The 11,153-nt window shown below is 44.1% G+C and overlaps 1 protein-coding gene across 2 annotated transcripts in view; it reads right to left on the bottom strand.

Annotated features, from left to right (window-relative positions):
- Positions 1 to 9,650, bottom strand: part of pcbp4 (poly(rC) binding protein 4) — a 90,037-nt gene extending 80,387 nt beyond the window's left edge. For both annotated transcript variants that reach the window (XM_044122140.1, XM_044122143.1), the window contains exon 1: positions 9,498 to 9,650. The gene's annotated coding sequence lies outside the window, so the exon portion shown is untranslated. The remainder of the gene's footprint in view (positions 1 to 9,497) is intronic.
- Between the last annotated feature and the right edge of the window lie 1,503 nt (positions 9,651 to 11,153).

The following is an 11,153-nucleotide window of genomic DNA, read 5'->3' as shown; positions in this document are numbered from 1 at the left end:
CTCTAGATACAATCAGCTATAAGAAACAAAAAACTGGTAGATCAAAAGACCTACATATCCTGATCAGGGAACTGGGCTTGTTTAATGTCTGAATGGGTTTCCATATTGAAGAAACAATTTACTCATTACACACAAAGTCCAGGATCCACCAGTTTCTGATGAATACTATTGATAGATCTAAAGTGAAGGAATGCTTCATTGGGACATCTGATATTTCGGACCACAGCGTTGTCTATCTGTCCATCGTTTGTCTAATAGGCCTAAAACAACATTATGGCGACTAAATATAGGTATCCTTAATAATGAAACCACAGCAAAGGAGATTAGAAAAGAAATAATAGAATGTATAAAAGACAATAATAATGGGCAGGTAAATCCCACCGTGGTCTGAGACACGGTCTAATGTCTGGAACCGCTTCTCTTAAAAACATTGAAGGAATTAGAATTAAAACAGCAAATGATTAATAATGGAGAATTGTCAGAACAAATAAAAACTAAAAACAATATAAATGATATGATACTCGAAGAACTTGAGGAAAAATTACGATTCTCCAAACAAACATTTTATGAATCAGGCCCAAAAGCTCCACGAATCTCAGCTAGACGACTTTGTAAACACCAGTTGAAACATTCAATTATCACAATTAGAGAATCCTCAACTGGTAACTTAACCTATGATGTGGATAAAATACATAAGACCATTGAAAATTACGTTAAAACATTATATTCTGCCCCAGAACCAGTTAACAAAACTGCTGTTGACAATCATCTGGCAGCTTTGGACCTACCTGCACTTGGACTGATCCAAAACGAAACTTTATCTGCTCCCATTACCAAGAAAGAATTGGATACAGTTATTGGACATTTGAAACGTAATCAGTGCCCAGGTAGTGATGGGTTTCCAAACGAATGGTAGAAGATGTTCAGGAAGGAGTTTCCCCTGGAGTTTCTGAACTGGACCTGAGCAGAACCGAGAGCCCACCATCTTGGAGAGGCCTTAAAATCTGTCCTCCCTAAATAAGGGAAAAATGTTGAATACTGCGAATAATATCACCCAACCTCGATTCTGAACGTCGTTTATAACATTTTCACATCAATAATCTCTGAGAATGGAGTATTACTAGTTAGATCTAACAGACGAAGACCAGACGGGATTCATCAAACTCATGACAGCATCAGACGAACGTTACATATATTGGATCAGGCCAAAAGCAGGGCCACAGCGTCGCATTAATTAGCATAGACGCAGAAAAAGCCTTCGATTGGGTCAACTGGACTTTTCTATATAAGGTACTGGAGCGTCTGGGCTTTAATAATCAGTTTATTGGTTGTTTGGGGTCCCTTTATGACGAACCACAGGCCAGGGTAAAAATCAATGGACATCTTACAAATAGCTTCCAACTACACAGAGGGACCCACCAGGGATGTTGTCTAAGTCCATCGCTTTCTGCAATATTCATCGAACCCTTGGCACAGGCCATTAGAGAGGATGATGGATAAAAGGTGTCAGTTTTACAAATATAGACACAAAATTGGCCTTTTGCAGATGATATAATCACATCCCTCCAAAATCCAAATGCAACGCTTCCCAAAGTTATGTCAGCACTTTGGTCAACTGTCAGGCTACAGTCTAAACCTCACAAAACACAAGTTATGACAATTAAATATTCTCCTAGTAAAGCTATAAGAAAGACCTATGGACTCAAGTGGGATGGTAAGAAACTAAAATACCTCGGAGTATTTATTTCCCGAGATTTGGACGAGTTATTTAGTTTGAACTTCGGTAATCTTACTGAAACAATTTGACAGCCTGGAGAAGGTTACTGTTGGATCTCACAGCTAGAATGGAAACAGTGAGGATGAATCTGCTTCCCCGTTTCTTTTCATGTCATTACCTATCAGAATATCTAGCGCTCAGTTCCATGCCTGGACGGGTTGATCTCATTTGGGCCGGGATTTAAAACACTCCACATTAATAAGGACCAAACTTCAGGGATGAGATTTATGGTTTGCTGGTGCTCCTCAGAAATGGAGACTGGATGGAAACAGATTGAACTTAGGCAGGGGGGGTCCAACCCAAACACACCTGGGAGGTAAAGTAGTTACAGAAGAAAATGGGAATGTATAGTGGAAGACATGTTGTTAATCTGGAAGGAGGTGGTTGACAGGTACAGACTGCAGATGTCACTGGACTCCTGATGAGGCCCTCCTGTAACTCAAACCTTCGGCCAGGAGAATCAGATTAAAGTTGACATGACACTGAAAATGAAAATCAGTTTTCATCTGTTAATCTTTAGCTTCACCTGGTTCAGGTTCTGGAACTAAATAAGCATCAATTACTAATTAATAAATAATCTCTAGTAATCTCTGCTGTTTGACAGGTTTGAGTTTTTCACCTGTTCACTGAAGGAGTGCTGTGTTTGCATTTTAGGTAATAAAATGTTTATTTTCTTATTTAAAATGTGTTAAATTGTTTATTTGAATCTTATAATGTATTAATAATTTTGCATAACAATAAAACTGCAGGCTGTGGCAGTTTGTTTATCTGATGAACCGTCAGAATAATTATTTACTAAAATAATCGTTTGTCCTGATTTGGATCAATGTCTGCTGGCATAAAAAGTTTCTGGTGGGTTCTGCTAAGCCGGGTCGTCATGGCAACCTGGTGGACCCGACTTCCTGGTTCTGTGAGGACGATGGTTGTTGCTGGTTTCCAGCAGTGATCCAGTAACCTGCTCTGACTTTAATCAGAGCCTTTCTAAAGGTTCTGCTGGGCCCGGTTCCTCCGGTTCTGGGCTCAGCTGGCAGGACGTGCCTTTGCTCTTCCTCTTATCGTTTCATTTTTCTCTATTCTGTCAGGCAGGAGATCTGCACACGCCTCATCCTGAACACACTGGGTTTATTTTATTACTGTTTAAAGCTTTAAAGTTCATCCAGGACGGGAGTTCAAGTCTGACCTGGAGCTAAAACCTTTTCTTTTCTTCATGTCTCATGTTTTTAGTTGAAACTTTAGTCTGAATCCCAATAATGAATTTGTTACATGTTGGATTCATGTTAATGTGCATTTAAAGGAAATAACCTTCAATTTAGAAAAATATATTTAAAATGTGCCTTTTCTGAAACCTCATGACCCCACTGAGGTCATGAGGTCATGACGTAGGGTCCCTCTGACCGCTCTGAGGTTCGTCTGTGAACCTCCTCGGGTTTGAGACCCCCATGTTGAAGACCTGTTTATAAAAATCTGAGTTATTTAATTTGATTCAGCTAAATATTGCTTAATAAAGGCAATATTTCCCGTTTCAGATTTGCACTAAACATGCGTTTAGATTCTGCTGAGGAACAGAATCAGATCCAGATTAAGATCAGATAAAACCCGACAGATTGATTATTGATGGTTCCTGTTATGGGTCCAAATGAATCCAACTCATCTCGTTATAATTCTTACCTTCTGCACTCAGGATTATTAACACTGCAGAGATACTTTATAAGGCAGAAACACAAACTTATGAATTCATATCAGAACCGAAACTCTGAGATCAGAAACACATGATGAAGGTTTCTAATCTCTGCTCTGTGGAGGATCGCTGTGTCACACACACACACACACACACACACACACACACACACACACACACACACACACACACACACACACACACACACACACACACACACACACCTCACCCAGACTCCTGAGACTGAAGCGGGTCTGGCAGATGGAATCAGCGGAGCTTCGGTGTCAAGCATAGGTCAGATATATCAAACACACTCAGTGCAATAAATGCAGAGGCACGTCCAAACACACACACACACACACACACACGCCCACACTCAGAGGTGAGACTGAAGACGTCCTCCTGGACGTTGGGTAAATAAAAGCTGAGCAGGTTTTTATTCTGCAGCTTCTCGACTCGTTTCCTGTTTCAGGGAAACGGAAACGTCTGAGAAACCCGATCTGATGGAATCATGTCAGCCGGTTCTGGACTGGAGACAGAAATCAGAAAGATGGAGGTCATGAGAACAGCAGCAGGGTGTTCAACATGAGGGTCCTGGGCTGCAAGCGGCACACGGAAACATCCCAAAGGAGACGTTTAAAATGATTCCCGCAGCAGGAAAAATGGCTTCCTGGGTCCTAAAGACCGTCGGTTTCTGGTCTGAATTACTTAGAGCATCGACATCCTGGAACCTTGGAGTCGTTCCTGATTCGATTCAAAATCAATTATTTAATGATTTAATCGATTGGCGATGGTCCTGATGGACTCCAGCCTGCTTTCCACAGCAAAACAACAAACTCAGACATTAAAGCGTCTCTTCCATATTGATTAAGTTTGAAATATTGATCTGTTATTAGATGGCCTCCTTTTCATCCATTCATCCATTCATCCAACATCAGAGCCTGAAGACGTTTCATCTCTTCACTGAAACTCGTTTCCACTTTGGGACGACTTCAGACAGACGTTGGTCAAAATGATTCGTTCAGGTCTCTGACCCGGATCGGCCTGCAGATCAGAACCGCTCACCGGTTCTACAGGAACCAGGACGGGATCTGATGGTCCGACTGGTCCGGGTTAAAGAGCAGATCCAGAATAAACCAGAACCCGTCCTGGTCACAGAACCACAGGAACCTTCATTTATCTCCACGCTGATGGTTCTGGTCTTCAGGAAGCAGGACCAGAACCAGAACCAGAACCAAGACCAGAACCAGAACCAGAACCAGAACCAGAACCAGAACCAGAACCAGGACCAGAACCAGAACCAGAACCAGCACCAGAACCAGGACCAGAACCCAGAACCAGAATCAGAGTCCAGAACCAGAACCAAGACCAAGACCAGAACCAGCACCAGGACCAGAACCAGAACCAGAACCAGAACCAGAACCAGAACCAGCACCAGCACCAGGACCAGAACCAGAACCAGAACCAGCACCAGAACCAGGACCAGAACCCAGAACCAGAATCAGAGTCCAGAACCAGAACCAGGACCAGGACCAAGACCAAGACCAGAACCAGAACCAGGACCAGAACCAGGACCAAGACCAGAACCAGAACCAGAACCAGAACCAGGACCAGAACCCAGAACCAGAACCAGAACCAGAACCAGAACCAGGACCAGGACCAAGACCAGAACCAGAACCCAGAACCAGAACCAGAACCAGGACCAGGACCAGAACCAGGACCAAGACCAAGACCAAGACCAGAACCAGAACCAGGACCAGAATCAGAACCAAGACCAGGACCAGAACCAGAACCAAGACCAGGACCAGGACCAGAACCAGAACCAGAACCAGAACCAGGACCAAGACCAGAAACAGGACCAAGACCAAGACCAGAACCAGAACCAGAACCAGAACCAGGACCAAGACCAGAACCAGAACCAGGACCAGAACCAGGACCAGGACCAGAACCAGAACCTCAGATAACAGGTCCACTCTAGTGATGCGTCAGGAAGAGTTTCGTCTCCTGAAGGATCGTGTTTGAAATCTGAGACCATCACCCCCCCCTGACCCCCCATCACTGATTAACCTCTGACCTCCATCTGACACTCCGTCAGGATCTGAGCTTCCTGTTCTTTTCCTCCTCCAGACATCACTCCTTCTTCTTCTTCTTCTTCTTCTTCTTCTTCTTCCAAGCCTTTTCTCTAGGGTAACAAACAACTGGTCAAATCAGTATCAAACATTTACTGTTATTCTGTTTCTGTAACGGACTGCTGTGGTTCAGCAGAACAGGAAATGGTTTCGGTCAGAAAGGACTGAACGCGGTACGGTTAGCGAAACAGCTTTTAAAGAAGAAACGGGAGCAGATAAACCAGTGGAAGACAAACTGGTTACTATGGAGACTAGAGGAGGAGACGCACCAAGCACCTGCAGATTGGAAATCATTTTTTCACCATTATTTTGGCGCCCCTCTAGCGCGGCGCCCGATGCGTCTCATGTAGTAGTACTCACTTTTTGTGCTGCTGCAATAGGTGAATCTCCATAAACACACTTCTGCCAAACCTTCATCTTCAGGCAGGAAGTTGAACTCAGCACTCTGACTGAAACAGTCATCCTCCCCCGCCTGCAGGGGGCAGCATCATTTCCTTCCAGAAACTGATTCCCTACATTTAGAAACTTTTAATAATCTAGAATAAATCAGAGGATCATGCAGCGATTCCCCAGAGCAGCAGAACAAACCGGCCTCTCCGACTGGAAATGTTTTGATCAATCAGAGATTGTTAAATGTGTTTTCTTATAAAGCAACACACCCAACACACACACACACACCTCCTGGAGAGCAGCTCGCCTCCCTGACATTTTCCTCCCTCACATCCGTCTGATTTGAATACTCAAAGCAGCCGCGCTGATTTGTTTAGGCATCCAAGGAGTCACGTCTGCGCCCCGGGCCGGCGCCGCTGCACATGCGCGGTGCTGATCGCTATCTGGGTTCCTTGATGCACACATGCATGCATTCAGTATCTGTGATTGGTTCCACTCCGGGGCGAGTCAAATCATCTTCCAGCGATTAGACTCAGACTCACAGCAGCTCAACTTCCGGCCGGATGAGGAGGAACAGCCTGCAGATCTACAGATGTAGATCTGCTAGGTATAGATCCAAGTCAGGACACCCTCCCCCCCCCCCAACCATCCCCCCACCTTCATCTGCTCTATAAATAGAACGTTACTAAGAAATGCTAAACGTGACCCCCGACCCCCAAAACTCATAAACACGCATGAAGCATCCAGAGCCGGACCAGATTAAACCTGAGCCTTAAGGAGCATCTGTGTGTGTGTGTTTGTGTGTGTGTGTGTGTGTGTGTGTGTGTGTGTGTGTGTGTGTGTGTGTGTGTGTGTGTGTGTGTGTGTGTGTGTGTGTGTGTTTGTGTGTGTGTGTGTGTGTCTGGCTGATATGCAGTCTGTGATGCTGGCTGCTGTGACTGAGTTCCTGCTTGGTTCTGAGATCTGTGCTGACGAGATTCAGAAAGAAAACAGAGGAAGTGGTGATGAATATCAAACAGCTTCTCCGACTTCCTCAGAATACTGACTGGAACCTTCTGACCAACCAAACACCACCAACAAATCACATTTCATTCACTCCGCTCTCAAATAAATGATGCCGCTGCCTGGCAGCAGGAAGGTTGTGGGTTTGAATCCCAGCCTGGACTCTTTCTGCAGCTGTGGGTTTTCTCTGGGTACTCCAGTTTCCTCCCAGCTTAAGTGGCATCTCTGTTTCCTAGATACAAGTGTGTGTGTGTGTGTGTGTGTGTGTGTGTGTGTGTGTGTGTGTGTGTGTGTGTGTGTGTGTGTGCGTGTGTGTGTGTGTGTGTGTGTGTGTGTGTGTGTTTGCAGGTCACACACACACTCAATCCGTCTTCTGGTAGCTCAGCTCTGTGCCTGAAACTTGGAGAAGTTTATGTAAATGAGCCACACCACCAGCCAATCACAGACAGCTCTCTCCATCCAATCAGATGAATTTTTCATCCTTACTTGAAGACAAACAACCAGCCAATCAGAACGCTGCTTCAAGCGGCAGACATTACCGCACAAACAAGAGGAGCAGAAATACTTCAACTTTGCAAAACATACATAAATACTTATTTATCATTTTCATATCATTTTAGGCAATAAATATTTTATTTAACTAAAATATGACAAATATTACATTGGCTGATTACTTACAGTTGATGCAACTGAAGAGCAAAACATTATTTGCTTTATTGATTTTTATTTTTTATTTTGCCTTTTGAAAGATTCGGTATTTTATGTTTGAAGATTGTCAATAATATCTTCCAATAACACAAATCATATTTTCTCTCCTCCTCCCACTGAGTTCTGCTGCTTTTCACCAGAAACTTTTTATTTCATTTTTCCAACTAAACTATCAGAATCAGTGAAATCAGAGCAGCTGGAATATTTTCTAAGTTTGAGGATAAAAAGGAACCCAGACAGTGAAAACTGAAACACACGGCCGGATCCGACATCTCCTTCAGCCGGTTCTGGACCATCTGGACCGACGGGAAACATCCGGCTGATCAGCAGACGGACCAGTACAGACTGGGACCAGTCTGTACTGGGTCCGGGTCGGTACAGAACCAGCATGAGGTTCTGGGCCGAATTGTTTCTATTGTTTCTGTTTCTCACAGCAGCATGATGTCACAGCCCAGGTCAGAGGTCAGAGGTCAGAGACAGAAACTAGTGACCGACTGATATCTGAGGCTTAATCAGCTGGTACCGAACTGAACCAGAACAGCTGACTGGACCCACCAACAGTAAACATTGTTCAGGAATAACTTCCCGCCTGTTTCAGCAGGTGAAACACCAAAAACACAAAGAGGAAACAATCTTAGCGCTGCAGGCTAGCATCAAGCCGTCCCCATTTCTGCTCAGCCAATCAGCACCAAGGAAAATCAGCGGTCCTCCTGGATTGGCTGCTTTGGAAATGTTAGCCAATGGAGTGTCAGCCAAAATATTCCAGCTTTATGAGCTCAATTTTCTTTAAACTATTTTTGTAAAACATTTTCAGTTTGGAGTTCTAGAGAAAGAAATGCACTCAATATTTATGATATTATAAACATTGGTTATCAGATATTGATATCAGCCCTCTTATGTTTCTAGAAATATTTTTATATCCCAAATTTATATTATTAAGAAGCAAAGTTTTGGTGCAGGACAACCTAAATATTATATCACACCAAATATTGGCCGTTATGATTTTTCACACTCAGATACCAAAACGACTGAAATTCAACGTCTTGTGCAGAAAACGTCTCGAATCCAAACAGCATCAATACATGGAGAGGAGATTGTTCCTGTTTTTATTCAGATAACGTGACAACAGAGCAGATTGTTCAGAAACTTTTATGCAACAAACATTCAGATTCAGACTTTGTTGTGGATTTGAATGTAAAACATTTTGTTTTGGGTCAAATATTCATCATCAGCAGATCTATGATGTAGGTTATGAAGAGAGGAAAAGAAAATACCATCAGTTGCTGTTTTCCCCACACAGAGAAACAAACTAAACCTAAATTTCATTCTCTGCTCCTGGAGGCAACAAGCTGAGGAAAAAGGAAATTAATCCTAATTATTGCTAAGAATATCAGTTGTTTCCTGAACCCCCCCTGCAGGGAGACATTCTCAACATCTCAGTAGCTTCCATCAGAGCTGAGGATGAAGAGGATGAAGAGGATGAAGAGGATGAAGAGGATGATAGCAACCCTCTGATCCAACCCCCCACTGCAGGGGGAGGAGGGTGAACATCTGGGGGCCACATGCCACCAAGGGGGCTCTGGGGGATAACTGGGGCTTAATGTGCGCCCCTGGTTTCAGCCCCCCCACCCCGGCTGCTCAGCAGGAGCTCAGAAGTTTAACTCATCAGAACCAGCAGAACTCCGTTCCCCCGGGCGCACATGGCTCAGCGGCCAGGGGCGCACACAGACAGGACGCGGACACGCCGGAGGAACCGGGAGGAACCGGGAGGAACCGGGAGGAACCGGGAGGAACCGGGAACAGCCGCGCTTACCGTGCAGAGAAGCCGCGATGCTGCGGTGAATCATAGATCCGCTCCGAGAGTCCGCATGTCCGCCGGAGAGCAGAGGAAGAGGAAGAGGAGGAAGAGGCTGCTGCTGCTGCTGCTGAGGAATAATCCGACTGTCAGTGACAATAACCCGGAGAGGAGGAGGAGGAAGAGAGGAGGAAGAGCGGACGGGGGGCGGCGCCACCCCAGCCAATTAGAAACAGAGGAACTGATTGTTGCAGGAAATCAGAGCGTCAGTGGAGCTTCATGGAGGAGGAGCCATTTTACCCAGAAAACCCTCAGAAATAATATTAAAATAAATTAAACTCAAACTGCCCCCCACCTCCTGGTTTCCTCCTCTGTTAAATATGCAGAGCTGAGATTACAGGAGCAGCTGGCGCCATCTAGCGGCAGACATCATGAAACACAACAACAATCAATAACTGCATAACTTCAGCATTTTTTATATTTAATTCACCAGAGCTTCTCTGCGCTCCAAACACAAACCTCTGAGGGTTTCATTAGGATTTTGTGCAGCTGATCTACAGGAAGTGATGCAAAATTCAAAGGAGGAAGAATAAAATTATTAAAATAATAAACAAAGAACAGAAATTCATCTCAGTCCTTTTGTATCTGTAATAATCTGTTTAGTTTTCCTTCCTTCTCTGTTCCACTCTACTTGCTGTTGGTCCATCACATTAAAACAGGAAATGTATTTTTATTTTTAGGTTTTAATATAATATATGAAGCTCCACTGATATCCTGCAACAATCAGAATATTAATATACAATATTTAATATACAGAAAAACATAAAACCTTTGCAAAAACATGAAGAATGCATTTGTAATGGGATTTTGATATTCCTAAAGATTTAAAAATATGATTGGAGAAAATGTAATTCAGCTTCTCCATGAAAAAACTAAAACAGTAAAAACAGCTAAAACTTATGTTTCAAATCATTTGTTGGATCTTTATGATTTATAGCCAAAGAGCCTCATGAGGCTCCAGAGCTGCAGATGATATCAAATCTTTACTGTTTCTCATGCTGAGCAAGCATGAGGCGACTGTGGAGAGGAACTGTCCGTTCTCACAGTAAGAAACCAGAACCAGGCTCAGCATTAGCAGATGATGATGATTTATCTGGAGAGCAGTAGGAAAAAGTAGCAGAGTGAGAAGTAGCCATAGTAGCCATCTTGTCCTCCAGTGGCAGCACAACTGCAGAAGAAGTGAAGGTACCAGGAAGAGCTCAGGCTCTCTGTGATCTGGGTATGTTTATTTATTCAGAAAACCCTCAGACATAATATTAAAATAATTTAAACTCAAACTGCCCCCCATCCCCTGGTTTCCTCCTCTCTGTTAAATATGCAGAGCTGAGCTCATCACCAGAACACAAAGGCCCGGCATGCGAGCCGAGACCGACATGAACAAACATGAAGAGGCAGGAATGAGAGCAGAATGTCGACCTGCGAAGCTCAGCGATCCGCTGGTGACCTGGTTATTATTAGGAGCAGCCTGCTGCTTTGAGGTGAGTGTGTGTGTGTGTGTGTGTGTGTGTGTGTGTGTGTGTGTGTGTGTGTGTGTGTGTGCGTGCGTGCGTGCGTGCGTGCGTGCGTGTGTGTGTGTGCGCGCGCGCGGCAGTGGACAGGTGCTCCTTCCTAATT

This window comes from Gambusia affinis, linkage group LG07 (assembly GCF_019740435.1).
Source record: "Gambusia affinis linkage group LG07, SWU_Gaff_1.0, whole genome shotgun sequence".
NCBI lineage: Eukaryota > Metazoa > Chordata > Actinopteri > Cyprinodontiformes > Poeciliidae > Gambusia > Gambusia affinis.
This window is presented reverse-complemented; position numbering and strand designations above follow the sequence as displayed.